Source organism: Panthera tigris, chromosome C2, assembly GCF_018350195.1.
Source record: "Panthera tigris isolate Pti1 chromosome C2, P.tigris_Pti1_mat1.1, whole genome shotgun sequence".
NCBI lineage: Eukaryota > Metazoa > Chordata > Mammalia > Carnivora > Felidae > Panthera > Panthera tigris.
Window position 1 is genome coordinate 94,382,971 of NC_056668.1, and position 26,687 is coordinate 94,409,657.

The window sequence follows — 26,687 nt, forward strand, 5'->3', positions numbered from 1 at the left end:
TAGAACAAACCTCCATCCTTTTTGTAGGGAACTGCGCATAAATGACTTGTTTTACATCTGGCTTAAAGTCCATTTCTGCTCAATCTTTAGAGGTGGGTCTCAGCTCCCACTTCATTTTAGGTCAGCTTTCAGCATTTACTGTAACTCACTTGTTTAATTCACTAAGCTCTTATTTCTGTGTATTATCAAACATAGGGATGGCCGGAGAACTAAAGGATCTGGACATCAGCTTTTAGTGGGAGAAGAGGACAAAATTGGGAGCTAAGGCTTTGGTTCCTTGGTCTTCAGATCTCAGAGAAAGGAACCTTCTCTGGAGCCTGAACTCTGTTAGAGATCACAAAGTAGCTTTTAAATCCAGAGGAGTCTTACATCGGGGAAAAATACTATGTGGAGGTACCTTGAATGTTAGTAGTGTTTGTTTTGAGGGGCATTGTGGGTATTCCTACACTCTTCTTTATAAGTTTTTATACTAACATGAGCCCACTACTTAGTAGGTCTGTCAGCTAGAGGAGTTATATTATCTCTTGGAATCCTTCTCTTTTAAAAAGAATCTTTAAAATGGAGATCACACCTCTTAGGGCTTATGGAAGAGGTGAAGTGAGACCATGAGCACACGATGTCCGATTTATAGTTGTTACTCAGTGAACACTAGTCTCACCATTATGCTCTTCATGCTCCCTGTTCATTACAGAGTCAGTGGTTTGATTTAGGATCAGCAGGGAGGGTCACTTCTGTCCCTCTGTCACTTCTGTCTGTGGACAGAAGGTCTGTCCACCCCAGTGGTTCTCAGATTTTAGTATGAGTCAGAACCACCGTGACGGCTTGTTCAAAGCAGACTGCTAGGTGTCATTCTAAAGTTTCCGACTCAGCAGGCCTGAGGTGAGGGCTGAGAATTTGCATTTTTAACAAGTTCCTGGTGATGTTGATGCTGTTGGTCCAGAGGGCACCCTTGGAGAACGATGGCTGTGCAAGATGCACAACAAAGGTTAATTTCAAATTACTCTGAGTATAAATATCTGATCTCTTCTCTGTCTTTTTTCCCTCCCTTTCCCCCTCTCTCCCCACTCCTGCTTCAGTTTTTTCATATTTGGGGGTTATAGAAACCACCAAACTCTGTGTTTCTCATCTCTGTATTTTTTGTCAACAGCTCAAGTCTCTTCTTATGTTAAAAAACCAGGAGGGAGCAATAATGTTGTTATGCTTTAAGTATCTTGTTTCGTTTAAATACCAAGAGAAAGGGAAGCAAGCATTCTCAGGACATTCACTACTCTCAACTGATATTGCCTACTTATAAAAGACAGTCTCTTTGATGACTGGTGCCTAAAAAAAATTTGGAAACTCTATAGGCACCCTGGTGCCAAGAAACATTTTTGACATTTAGGGCTTGTTTAATCTTTTATCAATATAAATATTTGAAAACTAAAATGATCAGGAAAATGGCTAAGGAAAACATTTCAGATCAGTGCTTGGAATAGCAGGTTGTGTTCAGTTCGAAGCCTGTAAAAGCTCTCTTTGTCTTCCTCAACTCTGCAGGATAGAAGTTCTTTGCTTGGCACCCTGAAGTTGAATGCAACCTGGTGTATTTGCTTGTATGAATTTTTCTGGTAAGAGGGCCCATGTTCTCCAATGGATGGTCGAAGGCATTTTGACTCAGAAAGGGTTAATGCTGCCATGGAGACTTGCTTCACCAAAAGCCACAAGTTACTTTAGTGGTGAAGAAAGCAAATTTCTAGCAAGGGAGAAGGAGCTGGTATCATGGGCTGGTAAGTAGCCCATTGAAAGATGAATGAGGAGTTGAGGTGCTTGGGTGGCTTAGTCGTTAAGCATCTGACCTCGGCTGAGGTCATGATCTCACAGTTCATGAGTTCAAAGCCCTGCACTGGGCTCCGTCGGGCTCTGTGCTGACAGCTCAGAGCCTGGAGCCTGCTTCCAATTCTGTGTCTCCCTCTCTCTCTCTCTCTCTCCCCTCGACCCCACTCGTTCTTTCTCTCTCTCTCTCTCAAAATATATACACATTAAGAAAAAAAAGACGAGGGGCGCCTGGGTGGCTCAGTCGGTTGAGCTTCCGACTTTGGCTCAGGTCACGATCTCACCGTCTGTGAGTTCGAGCCCCGCGTCAGGCTCTGGGCTGACAGCTCAGAGCCTGGAGCCTGCTTCGGATTCTGTGTTTCCCTCTCTCTCTAACCCTCCCCCGCTCATGCTCTGTCTCTCTCTGTCTCAAAAATAAAATAAAACATAAAAAAAAAAAAAGAAAAAAAAGACGAAAAGAAAGATGAATGAGGAGCAAACTCTAGCAGGGAGGCATTTTTATTTCCCTCATCTCTAACATAGAGGTAATAAAATACCTAGCAAGTTGTCAAGTTCACTGAGATATTTGCAAAGCCCTCAGCATAGTATCTGGTACATGGTAGGTGCTAAATAAATGATAGCCAGTAGCAACAGAAGTCCTGGTGTGCTTTATTAGGTCACTGCAGAAGCACCGGAAGCAAAGATCTTCAGCGTGTCTTTGGTTCCAACTAAAGGATTCAAAGGTCTCTTTCTGTGAGGTAGTGTTATTATGAGAAGCACTGACCTAAGTGGCATTCCAGAAAATAGCCGGCCCGACGCTGGGAACCTCAGTTACCTGGTTCTGAACCCCGTGATCTACCTACCGAAGCGCTAGGAGTAACACTTATACCCCTGTATCATGCTCCTTAGAATTAGTTTTATATTTAAGCAGAAACTCAGCTAAAACAATAGAACTATAATACCCATAGATGCACATGCAGCAACAGCACACTCATACTACTCAAAATACTTGTTTTCTGAAAAAGGTGGAAACAGAATCCAAGCAAAATAATATTTTAATTTATACTCTGCTGATTATAACACTCAGCAGAAATGCTTGGTATTATTCCCAGCTAATGAATCTCTTGGGTTTTTACAGTTTCTTCCCTTAGTGAAGGACCTCAGAAATGGAGGAGTTAGGTTCTTGCTTCTCAAAATGTGGTCTTTGCACCAGTAGACTCAGAATCTCCAGGGAGCCAGTTAGAAATCTCAGAATCTCAGGCCCACCCGGACCGACTTAATCAAAATGCGCATTTTAATAAGATCCTCAGGTGATTCATATGCACATTCATATTTGGGAAGCTTTTGTTTAGGTAGCAGAAAATTTCTTTGGGAGAGCGTGAGTGCATTTCCAGGGTGTGGAGATGGCTTTCTATTTCCTGCCTTCCTTCTTTCCAGCATGTGTGCAAGTCCGTTCCAGGTGTATCTCTTGGCTCTCTGGAACCACACTTTCATTCCCCCTTTATGGCTTCTGGCTTATGCTGCATATGAGGATGTGCCCAACGTCAACCAGGGTTATTTGCTACTTTCTCCAGAAAAGCCCAGAGCCCAGAGAATCAGAAACCAGGCAGAAGCAGTCCTCCAGTTGGCCAAAAGCCTTCTGCTCAGGCACTAAGGGGCAATGGGTTAAGGCTGCACTCCCCAGGGACAGAGCTTCTAAGGCAAGTTTTAAATGACTTAAAATGAAAAAAATTGCTACTGAGGACTCTAACCCATAATAATTAGGAGCTTGCTGGAGAGAAGGAGAGGTTAGGAAGTGATGAGGGGAGAGAGAGAGAGAGAGAGAGAGAGGTATTTAAAATTGAAACACTGTTTCAACTTTTTGTTTTAACCCCTTGCTGGGGTCCTGTACTGGCTATAAGTGAGCCACTTGCCTAATGGAACTTCTGCGTCTCATCAGAGAGCTTTACCCTATTTCAAGGGTGCTGATTTTCATAGAGCATGTGGGCATTGGGGAAGCAAATTTGAACCCACAATTGGCCAAGAATAAGCTTGGAGGTCGTGGAACTAGAAAGAGGCAGAGACGGAACAGGAATCAGGTCCAATGGGTTCCTTGGTCTGGAGAATTCCAGGCGAGGAAAACAAATTTACTTCTGAAACTTGAGTTGCCTCAGAATGGCGTGGAAGTCTTGTTGAAACGGTGGTGGGCTCCACTCCGGGGTGTCTGACTCAGTAGGTTTGCAGTGGGGTCTGGAGGACTACATTTCTAACAAGTTCCCAGGCAGTGCTGAGGCTGTTGGTCCAGGGACCACACTCGGAGAACCATTGTTCTATTGACTCCCCACTACTAGGACGGTCCTGATGCGGCCTTCCTAACAGGCCCTTATTATGTTCCTAACCTCCCAAGGTGGGTTCGGCTGCTACATTACAGCAGAGAAAAATATGAATGCACAGGGACAGGGATGATCAATGTAGATGCGTTCAGATTCCGCCCCCTGCTCTTCTTCCCCTTCCCAGCTTCTCAGTAGGTGACAATTCTTGCTTGATGATCAACTCCTGCGTTCTTTTCTATCATGCTGAATCCTGGAACTAGACAAAACCAAGACTCAAAGAGGCCCGAGAGGCTGAACTGATGGAAACAGGAGAGTCTGATAGAAAAGGAGACAATCCACGTCGGGGGCTGGCTGGGTGGCTCAGTCAGTTGGGCGTCTGACTCTTGATTTCAGCTCAGGTCACGATCTCGCAGCTCACGAGTTTGAACCCCGCGTTGGGCTCTGCCCTGACAACATGGAGTGTGCTTGGGCTTCTCTCTCTCTCTCTCTCTCTCTCTCTCTCTCTCTCTCCCTCTCCCTTTGCTCCTCTTCTGCCTGCTCTCTCTCTCTCTCTCTCAAAATAAACTTAAAAAAAAAAAAAGAATCCACTTTGGCTGGGCATTGGGAAGAGTCATGGAGGAGAACTGAGAGCAAGGAGTTTTAGAGTGGGAGGCTCCAGAATACCCATAGGAGGTGACAGCAGGAGCGGCAGAGGGGAGGAGGGTTCCGAGGGCAATGGGCCAAATGCCTTTCAAATCCTTCAGCAGATGCAATTATAGATCGAAACGTCTTTTTGCTCCTGAACCGTTTCTTTGAATATAATACAGTGTGAGTCTGGGCCATGTGGGTCCTGGAATTGATCTGCGACCCAGACTTGGTCTTGCAGTAGTGATGATGGCTCTCTTCTACCTCCCCCACATCCCATCCTCTAGTTCTCATTCTAACACATGGCAAGAAAGCAAGCTGGGAAAGCATGCCCAGCGAAATTCAAGAACACTGATGTTGCATATCTCAGTTTGAATTTTTCCTTAATCTGTGCTAGGATTCTTCTCTCTTACCTCCAAACATCCAGTACAGGTCTGTTATAGGAAACGGCACTGACTTGGAGAATGAGGAAAAGGGTAGTGTGTCCACACTGGGCACAAAGTGGTCATGGAAAAGACACAGCTGGTAAGAGCAGTGATGAGGAAAGCAGAGGGGATGGAAACGAGACCAGGAGAGGTTTGGCATGACAGGTGACAGGGGAATACCAGGATAATGTAAGTGCTCCCAGAAAAACTTGTGGAAGGTGCTGGATTCTTTTTTTCTTTTTTAACATTTATTTAGTTTTGAGAGAGAGAGCTGGGAAGGGGCAGAGAGAGACACACACACAGAATCCAAAGCAGGCTCCAGGCTCTGAGCTGTCTGCACAGCTCGAACTCAAGAACCGTGAGATAATGACCTGAGCCGAAGTCGGACCCTTAACCGACTGAGCCACCCAGGTGCCCCGTACTAGATTTCTTGAAGTTACAGTTATTTGGTTTGGCAATTAAAAGCAAACATGAGGGGTGCCTGGGTGGCTCAGTTGGTTGAGCATCCGACTTCGGCTCAGGTCATGATCTCACAGTTTGTGGGTTCGAGCCCCATATCGGGTTCTGTGCTGACAGCTGAGAGCCTGGAGCCTGCTTCAGATTCTGTCTCCCCCTCTCTCTGCACCTCCCCTGCTCACACTCCATCTCTCTCTCTCTCTCTCTCTCTCTCTCTCTCTGTCTCAAAAATAAATAAACAAAAAAAAAAAAAAGCAAAGCAAAGATGATCGCAAAGGTTGGGGGATAGTGATTCCTGTTAACGGTGGAAAAGAGGAGTAGATACTTTAAGCAATTTTTACAAACTTTTATAACTATTTTTTTTAATTTTTTTTAGTTTATTTATTTATTTTGAAAGAGAGGGAGAAAGAGAGAGAGAGAGAGAGAGAGAGTGCATGCACACCGTGTGCACACAAGCAGGGGAGGGGCAGAGAGAGAAGGAGAGACAGAATCCCAAGCAGGCTCCATGCCCGATGCGGGGCTTGAACTCATGAACTGTGAGATTGTGACCTGAGCTGAGATCAAGAGTCGGACGCTTAACCGACTGAGCCACCCAGGTGCCCCCTTTTATAACTGATTTAAATGTACATACAATCTGCTTTGCAACAAGGGGCCATTATGCTGAAGGACAAGTCACTGGGAGGGCTCTGACTTAATAGGAGCCCAGATGTGATAAGGAAAGAGAAAACCTCATAGGAAAGCTGCATTTTGATATGTTTCCAGGTGGATTCGCCCTGATCAAAGAGATTTGGACAAGAAATTAAACATCTGGAATACAAGAAATCTTTAAAAAACACTGATATTCTCGAAGGACCCCAGAGCCCAGTTTAATTTAACCACTTAGTTTTTAGAATAAAAATCATCTGCCTGGCTCTGAAATACTCTGGAGAGCGATTTTATATTCAAGTACACAGCAACCTGACACACTATCAGAGTCTTGTATTTTCTTTTGAGGTTCAGCTTCCCATATTTTCACTTTTGCTGCGTTGAATTAAATCCTACTTTCCAGATTGAAGAACTGAGAGAAGTATCCTATTTTCTGGTATGTCACAATTATATTCTTCATCGTATAACTGCCATGCACATCATTATTATGTGTCATCTGTCTATCTGTCATAAAAATAGCCTGGGTCGACAGTCCAGGATGCCCACACAAGCACGCAGCGGGATTCTGTTTGCTTCCCACCCCCCACCTTCTCCGCGTCCTTTTGTCTTCTCCTCTGCAAATCTGCCCTTCTTTCTCAGCAGCTCTTCTTTTCACACCCACAGAGAACCTGATTCCAGGAGTGAGGAAAACTTGGGAAACAAATATTTTGGTCCTATGACAAATCAGTTGTCATTTGTTTTCCATTTCCTCTCCCTGTTTACATCTGCCTCCCTGCCTGGGTTTGTTTGTAGGGGGAAACGCACGCTCCAGCCTTTAGCGCATCAACCCAAACAGGGCACCACAGCGCGCTCAGTTCCAGTGTTTACTCTTAAAAGATTTTCGTTTCGGCAATATACTCGCAACCTTTGGGAGTTTTGCTCTCTGAAGGAGACATGGGTGCAAATGGAGTTCTGCCAATGGCAACCAGCTTTGAAATATCACACATTTTACAGTCATTTTCCATATTTGGAATTTTGAATCACGTGACCATTTGCTCTCTTACTCTGTTTTACTTCATATTTTATAATATAAAATTACGGTGTCATAAAACTTGTTCATGGAGGAAAACGTCTTTAATGGTTGCATTAAACTCCAGTGTGTGATGTGGCAACATCTATGTAATCACCATCCATTTCATTGGGTAGTTAGGTTATTCCCAATTTCTTATTAATATAAACCATGCTGCAATGAATATGTTTGCGAACAAAAGGACCATCAGCATTTGGGACCCTTTTCGTGGGATTGTCACCTTGACGTGAAATTCTTTGGCCAAAGAATGCGACCGTTTTGAGAGCTCTTGACACATATTGTCCAATTGGTTTCCAGAAAACCTGCACTATTTTATTACTCCATAACCACTATCTCTGTCTGCCCCTGTCTCCAGCCTCTATGTGAGTACTGTAAGGACAAAATGTGAGGGGCACCTGGGTGGCTCAGAGGTTAAGGGTCCAACTTCAGCTCAGGTCACGATCTCACGGTTCGGGGGTGCAGGCCCTGTGCTGGGCTCTGTGCTGACAGCTAGGAGCCTGGAGCCTGCTTTGGATTCCGTGTCTCCCTCTGTCTCTGCAGCTCCCCTGTTCATGCTCTGTCTCTCTCTCTATCTCTCAAAAACAAACATTAAAAAAATTAAAAAAAAAAAAAAGAAGAACAAAACATGAAATGCTTCATGTACAGAGCTTGGTACCTGGTAATGATTCAATAAATGGTAGTTGAGGATGGACAGGTTTATTATCTCATTGCCTCTTCCCTCTTCCCTCCTCTCTCTGAATCTTCATAGAGGTCCAATGCTTCCATGGTGCTCTAGACTTCTTTCTGTTGTGCCTCATTGGGATGTTCAGAATCATCTGCTTCTGTCCCTTCTTACAGTGCACTGCAAGGGAGTGACAAGCTAATGTGATAAGTTTCTTGAAACTGGGGTCGTTGGAAGGAAAATGACTTACAGTTTTACCTGCCCTCGATTTTTTTTTTAATTTTTTTAACGTTTATTTATTTTTGAGACAGAGAGAGACAGAGCATGAACGGGGGAGGGTCAGAGAGAGAGAGGGAGACTCAGAATCGGAAGCAGGCCCCACGCTCTGAGCTGTCAGCACAGAGCCCTACGCGGGGCTCGAACTCACGGACTGTGAGATCATGACCTGAGCCGAAGTCAGATGCTTAACCAACTGAGCCACCCAGGCGCCCCAACCTGCCCTGGATTTTTAATAGGTGTCTTAAGACTGTATATAAGTCAGTGGTTCTGGGCTCAGTCTGTACGTCAGCATCATTTGGGAACTCTCAGCAATACCTTGAGCATGGCCATCGTTGGTTGAGAGTGGGGCCTGCACAGTGGCATTTAAAAAATTCTTCTCAGGCAATTCTGATAGAAGCGAGGGATGAGAATAACAACCCCAGAGATGAGTGGTTTGGAAACTGCGGGCACCACATGACGTCTCCTGATGGGCTTACTTGGAAGCTAGATCCCTTTCCTGCTGTGTCTCAAAGATTAGACTGAGAATATGGGATGAAATCCTAAGAGGCCTCAATCTTCAACATGTTACTAACATTCTGTTTGCTTAAAGGGCCAGAGAGATCAACTAACTCCTTCTAGAAAAGTTGTACTGTTCTCTGCACTCATGAGAACTTCCGTAGTACCCCATGAGGAAGGAACTGGGGCTCCAAGTGGCAAATTACCTTGCTTGTTAATCTCTGCAACAAGAGGCCAATCAAGAATCAAACCCAGGACCCTGAGTCCCATGATTTTTCTAACCTTGAAAAATTGCATTCATCTTTTTGTGCTCATGTACCTGATTTTGCTTTTAATTTTTTGCTGTGTGGGGCTGACTTGGTTCTTTATCTTCACAGGACTTTGCCTATAAAAGTGCCCCTCTCTCCCAGGAAACAACAACTGTATTTTGATCAGGTATTATGGGTGTGTCGTACACATAGCCTGAGAGGAATGTAGCCGCATCGAGTGATCACTTTATAAATATTGATGAAGAATGGTACAAATGTTTTAAAGGAAATTTTATCTGAAGGAGTGCCTTGGAATTCAGCTGTTTTTTTTTTTTTTTTCCATGTCTTTCGGACCTCCTACCCCTGAAATCCAAACGGCCAAGGGTGGGCCAAATCCCCATGTTTATTCACTACCGTGGCACCCATGATCCTGCATCTGGTAGGCTGTGGGGCCAGGCGATGTCAGGGATTGCAGTGGGCACATTCGGCCACCGTTCCTGAGCTGTGGCAAATATTTCATAACACTGTGGCTCTGCAGAAGGAAGTACTGACTTAGAGATCACTTATTCATTCCTTTCATCTAAGATATGAGAAATGAAAGAGCCCATTTTACAGCAGAGAAAACCGAGGCAAGGAAACATGGTTCAACTTCCCCGAGGACACAGTGATGCTGGCCATGCTGGAAGGGCATGTGTGCCTTGAATGGTTGTGCTCCTCTGGGCCTGCTTCACCACCTCCATCACTTCCTCAATTAGTTGCTCATTTAAAAGCTGGTAACAAAGAATGAGGTGCCTGGGTGGCTCAGTTGGTTAAGTGCCCGACTTTGGCTCAAGTCATACCGCACTGTTCCTGAGTTCGAGCCCCACATCCGGCTCTGTGCTGACAGCTCAGAGACTGGAACCTGTTTCAGATTCTGTGTCTCCTTCTCTCTCTGCCCCTCCCCACTCATGCTCTGTCTCTGTCTCTCTCTCTCCCAAAAATAAATAAACATTATGGGGCGCCTGGGTGGCTCAGTCGGTTAAGCGTCCAACTTCAGTTCAGGTCATGATCTCGCAGTCTGTGAGTTCAGGCCCCGCATTGGTCTCTGTGCTGACAGCTCAGAGCCTGGAGTGTGTTTCAGATTCTGTGTCTCCCTCTCTCTCTGACCCTTCCCCATTCATGCTCTGTCTCTCTCTGTCTCAAAAAATAAATAAACGTTAAAAAAATTTTTTTTAAATAAATAAACATTAAAAAAAATTGTTGACAAAGAAGTACACACAAAGGAGTTTTTTTGCTGCATCCGCTATAATAACAAAGTTGAAAACAATTTAAATGACAAACAATAGGGGAATGGTTAAGAAAAAATATGGGGGCGCCTGGGTGGCTCAGTGGATTAAGCATCCGACTTTGGCTCAGGTCATGATCTCACAGTCTGTGAGTTCGAGCCCCACGTCCGTCTCTGTGCTGACAGCTCAGAGCCTGGGAGCCTGCTTTGGATTCTGTGTCTCCTTTTCTCTGACACTCCCCCATTCATGCTCTGTCTCTCTCTGTCTCAAAAATAAATAAACATTAAAAAAAATTTTTTTAAAAGAAAAAATATGGCTTATTCACTGTATGAAATACATAAATATTAAGAAGCAGTTTTTAGTAAATTTAGAAAGTGCTTCAAATATAAATGATTTCTCAGGGCACCTGGGTGGCTCAGTCAGTTAAGCATCCAACTCTTGATTTCAGCTCAGGTCATGATCCTAAGATTGTGAGACTGAGCCCTGCACGGGGCTCTGTGCTGACAGTGTGGAGCCTGCTTGGGATTCTCTCTCTCTCCCTCTCTTTCTGCCCCTCCCCTGCTTGCGTGCACGCCTTCTCTGTCTCTCAAATAAAAATTAAAAAAGAAATGATTTTTCTGGTTCTTCTTCATCTTCCCAACCTCTAAGCCTGTGGTACTTGGAATGTGCGTCACTGACCAGTGGACTCATCTGTGACAAAGACAGAATCTCAAACCCCACCCCTGCCCTGCTGAGTCAGAGTCTGCATTTAACAACGCCTCCAGGTGGGTCACACCACATTAACTTTCGAAAAGCACTGATCCAAGTAAGGAGCTCTCAAAGGGTCAATCTTCAGACACCTTCTCTACTCTAAATATTTGTGCACCTTGAATTAGTGATCTGGCGCCTGGTGACATGGGCGTTTCTCATTCCATCGGCCTGGGAGTTGGCCTTGGGGACTGACACTTATGTAAACACCCCAATGTTTCAAAAATGCACACAAGGTCGAGGTCCACTGTGTACGTGATTTCCCTCATGATGGAACTGTAGGCAGAAAATGCGTGATACAAAAGAGCATATTCTGTGTGATATTAATTAGAGAAAAATACGGCAAGAAAAGGCTGGAAAAAATCTACCCCCAAATTAACTGTGATGCAATTAGAGGTGGGTTTGTGTGTGGGGAGGGAGGAGTGGGTTTCTTTATACTTTTCTCTATATAAAGGTAACAAACCTCAGGCCATGGGTTCAGATGTGCAAAAGATGTGACTTTATTTTTATATAGTACAAATTAATTTCTACTGTGAGCCCCAATCTGCTTGTGATGAAAACTTTTCAGTCAATCCAGAAGGATCTCTGTTTCAGTCCAGCTTCGCTCAGCCCAGCCACCACTAGCCTATAGCATCACTGTGCAAATCGGAACAGGTGCCCCTTCAGGCCAACGCAGCCCCATAACCAGCAACGTGTGATGGCCAAGTGCCAACCAGATTTTGGCCTCTTCCTGCTGCCTGGACTGGGGATCTCGATGCAAGGAACAGCCTGCATTCCTGTGTATGATGGTCCTGGGCTCAGCTAATTGAGGATCCTAATTCCTTATCCAATATTTTAGGCAAATTCCAGAAAGTTTTGTGGTGAGGCTGGATTAGGAGGGAGGCGAGGAAGGCGCGAAGTCTCGCAATTCATCACTAACATTGTCCTTGCTAAAATCTCAGCCCCCACTGCCTGGGTACTCCTGTAGCCATGCCCCATGTTGCATTTGGGGTTGCTGCAAAACGCTTGTTGCCCTCCTCAGCTTCACTGGGATATCCTGAGCCCTCCTGTGGGTTTTTGCCCCCCTCCCCGAGACTGGCTGGGGGCTGGGGCAGGCGTGGGCACAGCACGGAGTCTCTTCTCAGTGCGATCTTTTGTGTTTCTACCCAGAGAATGTGTTGCTCCCTGAAGCAGGCAAACTACCTCCTGCATCACCTGCTGTGTGCCAAATCTATTGTTTATTCACGGGCTTCCTGTCCTGGTCTAGGATTTACAAATCAAACTCTGACTTTAGTCACCAAGGGCATACCTTGTCCTTTTCTCTGGTTTTACCCTTACCTGGCTTGATAAAAACCTCCAACTGAATGGGGGAGGGAGAGGCTTTCCTAAGAAAACACAGGGAAAAGATGTTAACATCTTAAAATACTATCCTTTACATGTACTATATATATCTGTGTGTGTGTGTGTGTGTGTATGTTTACAATAAGCCAACAAAATAAGCTGCAGGAAAAATCTTGCAAGAATTATTTTATAGAGAAGGTTACATTTTTTTTAAGTGTATCTATTTATTTTGAGACAGAGAGAGCACAAGCAGGGGAGAGGCTGAGAAAGAGGGAGAGAATCCCAAGAAGGCTCTGGGCTGTCAGCACAGAGCCCGATGCGGGGATCAAACTCATGAACCATGAAACCATACCCTGAGCCAAAATCAAGAGTTGGTTGCTTAATGATCACTTACTGGACACTTAACCAACTGAGCCACCCAGGACCCCCCCCCCCCCCACGCGAGAAGATTACACTTTTTTAACAATCACTTTCCCTTTTATTCTCTTCCTGATGGAAGGACAGCTACTACTGAAAACTTATTGAACACTTACTCTTTGCTAGGCACTCTCGAGAGTGTTTTGTATGCCCTAGCTCATTTAATCCTCACTATGGTATTATCATCACCAGTTTTGAGATCAGAAACTAAGACACGAAGAGGTGAGGTAACGTGCTCAAGGCCTCACATCTAGCATCTGGTGAATGGCACTCAGGATTCAAGGCCGGCATCTCCAGAGGAGCCCTGCATGGGATGTGAGCCTGCACAGCTCTCTGCTCTTACCCACGTATACGGCTTCCATGATCAAAGATGGCCACTTGAAGTTCAGAGGCAACAGCCTTTGCTCCCTCACAAAGCTGTAGTGAATATTTATTTTCTAAAAAGTCATCAGTAACTGTGGATATGTTTTTGCAGGTGGCCTGGTGTCTGTTATTAAAGGGAAAGATAAGGTTCATGGTGAGAACCTGACACTGGTTTTGGCTCATTCCTCACAGGAAGCTTGGTTTTCTCACTAAATTTTGTTGATCAAAATGGAACAAAGGCCATAAAATCCAACGCAGTGTGAGAAACGCAGCATTCCCTCCTGGGAGCTCGCAGACATTCATGAGAATGTCAAGGAGCCACACGGGTTGGAGGGGAGCAGGGGAGAGCTTCGTGCTGCCTAATTTTCATCTCACCTAGTGAAAAGTTGATTTCAAGCTCACATACCCATGAAATCACTGACAGTCAACATCTGGGAAAGTTCTAGTTGGGGGGAAAACAGCGCAGGGGAAATGCTTCACCCATGGGTGTCTGATGGATGTACACAAGTTTCCCTGGAGGGCTTAGTTGATAGGAAAACAATGGGTGAACGTCTCTGAGAAGCAGCTGGTACAGAGCCGCCCCTTACATCAGTTCTCAATACATATTAGTTTCCATCCTTCTCCTTCTTTGGAAATTAGAACTGTACTGTGGTCTGGTTGTAGGAGTTTTGTTAAAGAGCTTTCCTTTCTGTATTAAACTGCACACGCTGCCATAACAAAATACCACAGACTGGGCAGCTTAAACAACAGAAATCTATTTTCTCATAGTTCTGGAGGCTAGAAGTCCAAGGTCAAGGTGCCAGTAAGTTGTTTCCTAATGAGGTCTCTCTGCCTGGCTTGTGGAAGACTACCTTCACCCTGTGTCCTCACATGGCCCTTCCTCTATGTTCACGAAGAGAGAGAAAGATCTCTGTTATCTCTCTTATAAGGACACTAGTCCTATTGGGTTAGAGTCCCATCCCCATGGCCTCATTTGATCTTAATCATCTGCCTAAAGGCTCTATCTCAAATATAGTCATACTGGGGGTTAGGGTTTCAGCATACGGACTTGGTGATGGGGCACAATTCAGTCTGTAGCATGTATTGGGCCCTGTGCTAGGTGCTGAGAATCGTGATTTATGAAGACATAAATCTCTGGGCGAAGGAGCTCCTACTCTAGGGACTGACTCCATAGCCATTAGAGTCATGGGAGGTACAACGAACTGTGGGGCCCCTGAAAACAGATGTCTACATTACATGGTAATTCCTGTGTGGCCTTTATTACGGGAATGATATCTTGAGCAAGAAAATTCCACAAATATTCTGGTAAGTGGTGATAGAGCTATTTGCTTGCTGTGGTGAAGTTGTACATGAAGGCTCATAAAAGTGTCGATTAGATCAGTTTCTGGGAAGTCTGAATTAAGAGACGGGAATGAATTTAGGCAGAACCAAAACTTAAACACAGGCTTTTCCTGGAGTCCTGAGGTTTTGGCCGTCTAGGACAAATTCTCTCATGTGCACTGCACCATTCCCTTGATTGTAGCTACAAGTTAGCGTGGAGAGGCACCCTGGTAGAAGGGACAGACTTTTCGAGTGGGAAAATCTGGGGTGCCGGCTGGCACGAGAAGAGGAAGCCACCAGCCCTTTTCACATAACAAGGTTTGTGGAAAAAGGAAACTCTAAAGAAGATACACCAAACAGAAAAATGTGCGCTACACAGACCCAAAGGCTTTTACACTCTTCACTAGATATGACTAAATGTCCGCCCTGCAACCCAAAAATATCCTTGAATTTGACACTTGAGGTTGACCACAGCCTGGCTGGTAAAACCGTCAATCAACAAAGAACAAAAGGCCTGGGAGTGCAATTACCACGCTTAGGCCACTAGGGGGCGCGCTCGGCATCGCTCACCTCAGAAGAGTGATGGAAGGACCCGCATCGCTGGGGATATGACTTTAGGGTGGAGCATTCAGTGTGGTATCGAGAGTGGGGGTTAGAAGCTGTTGTGCTTTTTGGGGAGGGAGGTCAAAGACCTAGTTACTTAAGGAATGATAGAGTGTGTGTTGACCTGGCCTTGACCTTTATAAACCTAGCAGTCCCTACATCCTAGTCCTTGGAGAGTTCTGGGATGTGATGTCCCAAACATGTAACTGTTCACTTTAAGACAACTAACTTACTTGTGTGAGCATGCTGTGCATTGTGCAGGAGAACATTTTGCACCTAGGTGCATGTGTGCATGCGCACACACACAAGCTCACTAATGGACATGCTTACTGACTTAAATACATTAACACACTGTCTAAATATTGCTTCAGTTTGGAAAAAATGTTGCATCCAAATCGAGCCATCTTTTAAAAATACACCTGGAGTGAAAATACTGCCTATATTTCAGAGAGCTTTTATATCTCAGTAAACAGAGGTATATCAGCTCAGGCTGCCAAGACCCAGGGGAAGAGGGAGCCACCAAGCCAGGGACACTGGTCAGAGGTAACCCCAGGTCCTACTTCCACAGCCGTCCCCTATCTGTTCCTGGCCCCATACACAAATTTGTGGCTCATGGCCAGCACCAGAATTTGCTCGTGCTCCTCACGTTCTTGGGCCTGCCTGTCTCAAGTCTTCCAGACACTGTAACCTGCTTTCTTCCCTCAGATGCTTAAGAGAGAACCTCTGAGGGCCTTCTTTATATTTGGGATTATGGGATAAAAAGATTGAAAGCATGAAGCCAGGTTTCCCCAGAGCATTCTCCGTGAGGGCTAGCCCCACCCACCTTCTCCTCAGGGGTAGGGCAACGGGCAAGGACCCTGAGAGTTGTAGGAGGAAGGAGGGGAAGCTTGCTCCCTGTGGGCCAGGTATTGGGCTGAACCCTCTTAGTGTCGTTATGTCACTTAATCTTTGCTCCAATTTGCAGGCTTTCTAGTACTATTTTCGTTTGACACGGCAGGAAACCAAAGACCAGAGAAGCTAAGTACCTTTCTCATGGTCATCCAGATCTGGCATTTGAACTTTGACATTCGGAGTTAAAAACTAGCATATTTTCCAGTCCTGGCTTCAATGCTTTCGTCTACTTTTCCAGAACTACCTGAAATCTTCCTCCCTATTCTCTAGCTTCTCCGTGTAATGCAGGATCTTTATATTGGCAATGACTATGCAAATGATGATGACAGCTGACTTTTACTGATCACTTACTTGCAGACCAAGCAAGCAATGTGCTGAGGGCCAAGCCTTCCTTACCCTCAACCTTCACAGCAGCTGTCACCGACATTGGTATTCTTATCACCATTTCAGAGATGAGGCACCTGACTCTTAGGAATGTTAGGAAACTTACAGAAGGCCATACAGCTTGCAAGTGGTCAAGTGGGGATTTGAACTGAAGTGTAACTGTCTATAGGTCCAGGTATTTAAACCACTGTGTTATCCTTTGCATCATGAGAGCATTAAGTCTATGGAGAAAATCTCAGGCCTATAAGATTATTTAGAAGATCTCTTAAAAATCTAAAACAATAGCAAAAGGGGGAACGATGATATCTCTGTGTGGCACTGTATAATGATGCAGCTGGCAAAAAAGCTTACATGCTAAAACAGGAAGGTTTCTAACTTTCCCTGCTTAGAAAAATAATTGACTATGCTTATTTTCATTTGTCCTCTTCCTGAATTGGAAATTTCTGGAGTCTGGTTTTAATTGCATAGGAAGCCAACCTGGACTGTGATTGTTTGTCAGATGTCCCTTTCATCATTTCTGTAACAAGTCGAGGGGCTCATCCCTCAGGATCTAGTAGTTTGTGGGTGTTTCTGGTTCAGTGAATGCTTTCAAGTTACCAAGATTGAGGGAGTGAATGGCTATTTTGTCAACTACTAACCTCTGGGTATAAAACTGTGATGTGAGGAGTGATCGAGGGAATGTGGAAGTATGGTTAAAACTGAACTTGAGTTAACTGGTCTTAACACACTGACTCTGAGTCACTTGGTGTGATACGCTCCTATCTACAATGTTGGGGATGAAGTAGATCAGTCCCTTCTTACCAGCACCTTGAAAAAGATCAGACATCAAACTGGATCTCAGCTACCAATCAACACTCCTGGAGTAATATTCTTAAACCCCAGAGTAATATTCTTAAACCCCAGAGTTTGGAATAACAATATTCCAAAGAACAAACAAAAGGATGTTCATCAACAAGGATCAGATGGGTATTATCTGAATATCTTGGATATGAATAATTCTTCTAATTGATGAGCTGAGCATTAAGGATGATCGTTAAGGAGATAGACACTGAACAGAATTCATGTGTATGGCCGCTGTCCCAAGGCAACAGCCCAGGGAAAATAACTCACTTTAATTCCCTAGGTGGCAGCAGCCAACAAGGATTTAAAAGTCCATAAGGGTGTGGCATCTTGGAGAAGGAGTATGTTCCAGAGATGCACAGAGACACTGGTTGTGCTATAGGGTTTAAGATTCTGAGTTGAGTGGTGAAGAGAATGGAATAGGAGGCAATGTAGCACAGGGAGGAGTTAGAATCAGGAAGTCTGCATCTAATCTGGCTCTGCCACTGGCTGGCTGTGGGACCTGGGGCAACTCTTCTTTTTACAATACGACCCACCAGTCATTTTCCTCATCCTCACCTTCACTCAACAAGTGGGGTTGGATGAGTTCATCTCTACCTTTAGAGATTATATGACTCACAATTTAATGATTCCCTGGCATTTTCGTCACATTCTTTCCAACGAAATAATTGAGTACATTAGAGGGAGTTGTGGAGGGAAGGATTGTAGGTGTGTGTTGGAGATAGATGCATTATGTCATTGTCATTTTAATAGTGTTACGTCCAGGGGCACCTGGGTGGCTCAGTTGGTTGGACATTGGAGTCTTGATTATTGGCTCGGGTCATGATCTCATAGTCACAGGATTGAGCCCCATGTCAAGCTCTGAGCTGACAGCATGGAGCCTGTCTGGTATTCTCTCGCTCACTCTCTCTTGCTCTCTCTCTCAAAATAAATAAATAAACATTTTTAAAAAATAGTGTTTGGGTACCTGGGTGGCTCAGTTGGTTAAACACCCAACTTTGGCTCAGGTCATGATCTCACAGTTTATGGGTTTGAGCCCCACGTCAGGCTCTGTGCTGACAGTTCAGAGCCTGGAGCCTGCTTCAGATTCTGTTTCCCTCTCTCTCTGCTCCTCCCCCATTTGCACTCTGTCTCTCTGTCTCTGTCTCTCTCAAAAATAAACATTAATTTTTTTAATATGAAATTTATTGTCAAATTGGTTTCCATACAACATCCAGTGCTCATCCCAACAGGTGCCCTCCTCAATGCCCATCACCCACTTTCCTCTCCCTCCCACCCCCCATCAACTCTTAGTTTATTCTCAGTTTTTAAGAGTCTCTTATGGTTTGGGTCCCTCCCTCTCTAACTTTTATTTTTCCTTCCCCTCCCCCATGGTCTTCTGAAAGCTTCTCAGGATCCACATAAGAGTGAAAACATATGGTATCTGTCTTTCTCTGTATGACTTATTTCACTTAGCATAACACTCTCCAATTCCATCCATGTTGCTACAAAAGGCAAGATTTCATTCTTTCTCATTGCCATGTAGTATTCCATTGTGTATATAAACCACAATTTCTTTATCCATTCATCAGTTGATAGACATTTAGGCTCTTTCCATAATTTGGCTATTGTTGAAAGTGCTGCTGTAAACATTGGGGTACAAGTGCCCCTATGCATCAGCACTCCTGTATCCCTTGGGTAAATTCCTAGCAGTGCTATTGCTGGGTCATAGAGTAGATCTATTTTTAATTTTTTGAGGAACTGTTTTCCACACTGTTTTCCCGAGTGGCTGCACCAGTTTGCATTCCCACCAACGATGCAAGAGGGTTCCTGTTTCTCCACATCCTCTCCAGCATCTATAGTCTCCTGATTTGTTCATTTTGGCCACTCTGACCGGCGTGAGGGGATATCTGAGTGTGGTTTTGATTTGTATTTCCCTGATGAGGAGCGACGTTGAGCATCTTTTCATGTGCCTGTTGGCCATCTGGATGTCTTCTTTAGATAAGTGTCTATTCATGTCTTTTGCCCATTTCTTCACTGGATTATTTGTTTTTCGGATATGGAGTTTGGTGAGTTCTTTATAGATTTTGGAGACTAGCCCTTTGTCTGATATGTCATTTGTAAATATCTTTTCCCATTCTGTTGGTTGCCTTTTAGTTTTGTTGATTGTTTCCTTTGCAGTGCAGAAACTTTTTATCTTCATGAGGTCCCAATAGTTCATTTTTGCTTTTAATTTGCTTGCCTTTGGGGATGTGTCAAGTAAGAAATTGCTGCGGCTGAGGTCAGAGAGGTTTTTTTCCTGCTTTCTCCTCTAGGGTTTTGATGGTTTCCTGCCTCACATTCAGGTCCTTTATCCATTTTGAGTTTGTTTTTGTGAATGGTGTCAGAAAATGGTCTAGTTTCATTCTTCTGCATGTTGCTATCCAGCTCTCCCAGCACCATTTGTTAAAGAGACTGTCTTTTTTCCATTGGATATTCTTTCCTGCTTTGTCAAAGATTAGTTGGCCATACTTTTGTGGGTCCAATTCTGGAGTCTCTATTCTGTTCCATTGGTCTATGTGTCTGTTTTTGTGCTAATACCATGCTGTCTTGATGATTACAGCTTTGTAGTAGAGGCTAAAGTCCGGGATTGTAATGCCTACTGCTTGGTTTTCTTTTTCAACATTACTTTAGGGTCTTCTGTGGTTCCATACAAATTTTAGGATTGCTTGTTCTAGCTTCAAGAAGAATGCTGGTGCAATTTTGATTGGGATTGCATTGAATGCGTAGATTGCTTTGGGTAGTATTGACATTTTAACAATATTTTTTCTTCCAATCCATGAGCATGGGATGTTTTTCCATTTCTTTGTGTCTTCTTCAATTTCCTTCATAAGCTTTCTATAGTTTTCAGCATACAGATCTTTACGTCTTTGGTTAGGTTTATTCGTGCTCTGTCTCTCTGTCTCTGTCTCTCTCAAAAATAAACATTAATTTTTAAAAAATAAAATAAAATAAATAGTGTTATTTCCAGAGAATATGCTGACCTTCACAAATTTGGACACTCGTCCTGACATTTGTGAAGGTGATTTTTATGTGGTTGACGACATAATGTTGCCCACCTATTGCTTCCTTTCAACTGGACCTCCTTTGAAGTCCAGCAGCTGTACCCATAAGACACAGAGCTTTTTAGCACTGTCTTCCAGCCAGCTGAGCTTGTGGCTATGCCAATGATAGTAATACTTTCTTTGTTCTCTTACTATGTGCCAGGCACTGCTAAGCCATTATATATCTCACATGCATGTATTTCTTTTATTCTACCTTCAAGTAACTTTTAATTATCCGTGTTGAAACAAACCAACCTCTTAAGCCAAGCTTAATAAAAGCTGATATGTACAGTGCTTAGTATATCCCAGGCACTATTCTAAGTGCTTTACATCTATTATTTTATTTAACCCTCAAAATAACACTATGGATTAATATTTGTATTTAACATTATTTGGAGATGGAAACTGAGGCAGAGAGAGGTTAAATAACTTGCCCAATGTCACACAGCTGATACATAACAGAACCATGGTTTGAACCCAGGCAGTCTGGCTCTAGGATTTCCCTAGACATCACACTTAAAAAAGGGCTAGTGGGGGGGCCTGGGTGGCTCAGTCAGTTGAGCATCTGACTTCGTCTCAGGTAATGATTTTGCAGTCAATGAGTTTGAGCCCCATGTCAGGCTCTGTGCTGACAGCTCAGAGCTTGGAGCCTGCTTCAGATTCTGTGTCTCCCTCTCTCTCTGCCCCTCCCTCACTCATGCTCTGTCTCTCTCTGTTTCAAAAATAAATAAATATTTAAAAAATTTTAAATAAAAAAAGGGCTAGTGATCTATGCATATTGCTTCTATTTTTTTCTTCTACTAGATTAAAAGCAAGGCTTTTTTTTCCCCTTACTTGGGAACTTATTACAGAAACACTCATTTTTTTTTTTGTAGTAGCTTTATTGAGATATAATTCATAAGGGGCGCCTGGGTGGCTCAATCGGTTGAGAGATATAATTCATGTACCATACAATTCAATGGTGTTTGGTATATTTGTAGAATTATACAACCATAACCACAATTAAATTTTATTTTTAAAACTTGAGATATAATTTATACAGCATAAAATTAACCATTTGAAATATAGACCATATTGGTTTTTAGTATATTCAAAAGGTTTTGCAAACATCACCACTGTCTACTTCCAGAACATTTTATCGCTCCTAAAGGAAACCCTGTACCTGTTAGCAGTCCCTTTCATTCTCCCCGTCCCTGACAATCAAGAATCTACTTTCTGTCTTTATGGATTTGCCTGTTCTGGACATTTCATATACATGAGATCATAAATATGACCCTTTTGTGTCTGGTTTCACTCAGCACTATGTTTTCAAGGTGCATTCATGTTGTAGCATATGTCAATAGTTCATTGTTCTTTGTAGTTGAATAACATTCTATCATATGGATATACCACATTTAGCTTATTCTTTCTTTATTCTTTATTATTATTTTTTCAACTTATATCCAACTTAGTTAACATTTAGCATAATAATGATTTTAGGAATAGAATTTGTGATTCATCACTTAATATAACACCCAGTGTTCATCCAGCAAGTGCCCTCTTTAATGCTCCTTGTCTATTTAGCCCATCTGCCTACCCAACACTCCTCCAGCAACCCTCAGTTTGTTCTCTGTATTTAAGAGTCTCTTATGGTTTGTCTCCCTTTTTGTTTTTATATTATTTTTGCTTCCCTTCCCTTATTTTCATCTGTTTTGTATCTTAAATTCCACATATGAATGACGTCATATGATATTATTCTTTCTTTCACTGATTTATTTTGGCTAGCGTAATACACTCTAGTTCCGTTCATATTGTTGCAAATGGCAAGATTTTGGTTTTTTTTTTAATTTTTTTAACGTTTATTTATTTTTGAGACAGAGAGAGACAGAGCATGAACGGGGGAGGGTCAGAGAGAGAGGGAGACACAGAATCTGAAACAGGCTCCAGGCTCTGAGCAGTCAGCACAGAGCCCGACGCGGGGCTCGAACCCACATACCGCCAGATCGTGACCTGAGCCGAAGTTGGACGCTTAACCGACTGAGCCACCCAGGCGCCCCGATTTTGGGTTTTTTTGATCACTGAGTAATATTCCATCGTATATATATATACCACATCTTCTTTATCCATTCATCAGTTGATGGACATATAGACTCTTCCATACTTTGGCTATTGTTGATAGTGCTGCTATAAACATTGGGTGCATGTGCCCCTTTGAATCAGCACTCCTGTATCTTTTGGATAAATTCATAGTAGTGCAATTGCTGGGTCATAGGGTAGTTCTATTGTTAATTTTTTGAGGAATCTCCATGCTGTTTTCCAGAGTGGCTACACCAGTTTGTTTTCCCACCAACAGTACAAAAGGGTTCTTTTTTCTCTGCATCCTTGCCAACATCTGTTGTTATCTAAGTTATTAATGTTAGCCATTCTGATAGGTATGAGGTGGTATCTCATTGTGGTTTTGATTTGTGTTTCCCTGATGATGAGTGATGTTGAGCATGTTTTCATGTGTCTGTTAGCCATTCGGATGTCTTCTTTGGAAAATTGTCTATTCATGTCTTTTGCCCATTTCTTCACTGGATTATTTGTTTTTTGGGTGTTGAGTCTGATGGGTTCTTTATAGATTTTGGATACCAACCTTTTATCTGATACGTCATTTGCAAATATCTTCTCCCATTCTGTAAGTTGCCTTTTAGTTTGGCTGATTGTTTCCTTCACTGTGCAGAAGTTTTCATCTTGATGAGGTCCCAATAGTTCATTTTTGCTTTTGTTTCCCTTGCCTCCGGAGATGTGTCTAGTAAGAAGTTGTTGTGGCCGAGGTCAAAGGGCTTGTTGCTTGTTTTCTCCTCTAGGATTTTGATGGCTTCCTGTATTAAGTTTAGGTCGTTCATCCATTTTGAGTTTATTTTTGTGTATGGTGTAAGAAAGTGGTCCAGGTTCATTTTTCTGCATATCATTGTCCAGTTTTCCCAGCACCATTTGCTGAAGAGACTATCTTTTTTCCATTGGATATTCTTTCCTGGTTTGTCAAAGATTAGTTGACCATACATTTGTGGGTCCATTTCTGAGTTCTCTATTCTGTTCCATTGATCTATGTGTCTATTTTTGTGTCAGTACCATACTGTCTTGATGATTACAGCTTTGTAATATAGCTTGAAGTCCAGAATTGTGATGCCTCCAGCCTTAGTTTTCTTTTTCAAGATTGCTTTGGCTATTCAGGGACTTTTCTGGTTCCACAAAAATTTTAGGATTGTTTGTTCTTACAGAGACATTTAACTTTATTCTCTTGCTAGGATTTGTAATTTGGGAATATACTCAACAAATTCTACCACCACTCCACCAAGAAAATATGACTCTCCTCTGGAGTCTGTTTCTATTTGTGTGTGTGTGTGTGTGTGTGTGTGTGTGTGTGTATGATTGGAGAGGAAATAGTTGTTGGACGATGGAGAAGCCCTATTAAGAGAAAAGAAGTCAATGCCTTGGGTTATAGGGTCTGAAGGGGGGAGCCACTGGCTTGGATGAGTCCTTTACAACAGGACACAGATATGAGAAATGATGAACACATTATGTCTAAAGTGACAGAGATACCAACTGTTTCCTTTAAAGAGTATACATGGAGGGGTGCCTGGATGGCTCAGTGGGTTAAGCGTCTGACTCTTGATTTCAGCAAAGGTCGTGATCTCACAGTTTGTGAGTTTGAGCCCCACTTCGGGCTCTGCACTGATAGAGGAGCTTGCTTGGGATTCTGTCTCTCTTCCCCTCCACTGCTCGTGCTATCTCTCTCTCTCTCTCAAAATAAATAAATTTTAAAAATAATAAAAAAGAAAGGAGTTTTCCTTAAAAAAAGAAAGAATATAGCTGGAGTCCAAGGTCACATAGGAGAAGCCCCCAGTGAATTCCCCATGTCAAGTAGGCTGAGGACACTCAAACTATGCTTTTAAGTCTTTTAATTCTGATTGCAGGCAAATTGGTCCGCTTTGTCGATGTCTCTTACTTAATATTCTTAGGAGAATTTCTTTGTAGAGTTAGGTTGGATTTAAAACATAGTGTCACAATTTTTGAGATGGCATGAGTTTGGAAAAGATTAGGCTGCAAGTCTGCAGCTCACAACACCCTCCATCCCTCCAAACACCCAAGAAAATAGCTCAGCATTTCAGTCAAGTTGCCCCTCCTCCCATCCTGTCTCCTTTACCTAAAAGCAGACTCAAGTGCTTATGTGATGTCTGTCTGGGGCCAAGGTGATCATAAAGTATGTCTTCTGCATATTTTGCTCAGTATTTATGCATCTCAGAGGTGTTTCAAATCCAATCTCAAAGCCAAATTGGCCATTGGCCATTGACTTTGGTTACCCCACAGGGAGGACTTGCTGCCCAGCTAAAGGCTTTTATTCCTGAGGAATTTAAATCACAATCGATATCTCCTCCTCAGGGAAGAAATAAGCAAAGGCTAATCTCACCACTGTGAGTTTATTACTTATATGATACCGTTTGAAGCACACCGTCCCAGGGATTCTTGGCAAGTCAACAAGAGTTTTTCTCCAGCTTCAAACTGTTTGGGTTTTCAACTATATTAAGACTGAAAGCTCACACTATGTGCTTCCTATGTAGAGCTTCTCCCAGAGTTCTTCCTTGGAAGATGTTGTTAAACAGACATGTTAATCATAGGAGCACCTATAGCACCAGAAAGGATTAGAACTGGGAATAAGTGCCATTTGAGATCTATCCTTGACTTCCTCTTGCCCATACCCTGAACCTTTTGCTATGAAGGAAGATATTGAAAGGTTTCTGTTGATTTATTCTGTCCTCAGTGTCAGAGGGAAGACTTGTGAGTGACTGTGGAATGGAAGGATCTTGTCCTTCCCTTACGGAAAATTGTGTATTAATGTCTCTTTGAGTATGAAGGGTTTTATTCTTATTTATTTATTTTTTTAGATTTAAAAGATTGTTTTTATCTTAATTCTTTCCAACTTTATTGAGCTACAATTGACATATAATGTGTAAATTTATTTATTTATTTATTTATTAAATTATTTTTAACGTTTACTTATTGAGAGACAGAGAGACACAGAGCGTGAGCAGGGGAGGGGCAGAGAGAGGGGGAGACACAGAATCTGAAGTAGGCTCCAGGCTCTGCTGTGCTGAGCTGTCAGCACAGAGCCCGATGCGGGGCTCGAACCCACAAACTGCAACATCATGACCTGAGCCGAAGTCGGTCGCCCAACCAACTGAGCCACCCAGGCGGCCCTATAATGTGTAAATTCAAAGTGTGAGATGTGATAATTTGATATGTGTATATATTGCAAAATGATTTCCACCATAAAGTTAGTTAGTACATGTATCACCTTATATTGTGACAGTTTTATGTAGATGTGTGTGTGTGTGTGTGTGTGTGTGTTGATAACTTTGAAGATCTACTTTATTAGTAGCTTTGAAATACACAAGACAGTGTTGTTAATTATAGTCACCATGCTCTAGATTACATCCCCAGAACTTACCTTCTTATAACTGGGGGTTTATACCCTTTGACCACCTTCACCTCTCCCCTCCCCACAACCACCCATCTATTCTCATTTCTGTGAGTTCAGTTATTTTCAGATGTGAGGGATTTTACACTGGGCGGGGGATGGGGGGGAATGACATTTGGGATGGGGCACGGTTAGAGGATGGTGGAGGGAGGGTGGGTGGAGACCTTCGTTACCAAGAAGTCAGGAGGTAGCACTAGAACAACTAGTTTAGCATCTGTTCCATTTCTGCTTCCTTGTCAGTTCTTAAAAAGAGCTGCCAATGACAGAGCTTCCTCAGACAGGAAACTGGACTGTAGTGGGGGTCTCCAGAGTGAGGACTGCTCATAGGAGAGACACTTCAAAGAGGCATCTGTTTGGCAACTCTTGGAGGAATACGAGTAAATTTCAGGGATTATGGGACTAGTCCCTGAAAGCACATGTGTGCAAGAAAAGTTGATCCCGAGGCACAAGTTCAGAAATAGGAGTTATTACCTTAGGGTTTATAGACCCCTTGAAATCGAATGCAAACGTGTCTGTGTGTGTGCATACATTATCTGTGTATAGGCATTAGGAAGAGGGTCCATAGCTTTTATCAGATCCTCAGAGAGACCTGGGACTCTAAAAAGATTAAGAATAGCTATCAATGTGAATAATAAGATCCCAATTTCGAAGGATTGGAGGAAAAAAATGCATAACAAACTGATGACATTAGTAAAGTTAGTGGAACGGGATTGGTTAGCAGGTGAGGAGACTACAAACTTTCTCTGAACTGTTTGACTTAGAAAAGTGGGTATGCATTATTTCCATAATTTAGAAAAGTTTAAAAAAAAAAGAAGAGAAAAATCTCCAATTGAAACAAAAATGCACCACTTTAGAACAAATATGATCTCACTTTCTTTCCTCTCTGGTTACAGATAAAACACACAAGAAAGGGCTTGGAGGGGTGGGGGGGGAAGGGGCAGGAGCCTGAGACAAAGGGAGTTTGTGGGAAGGT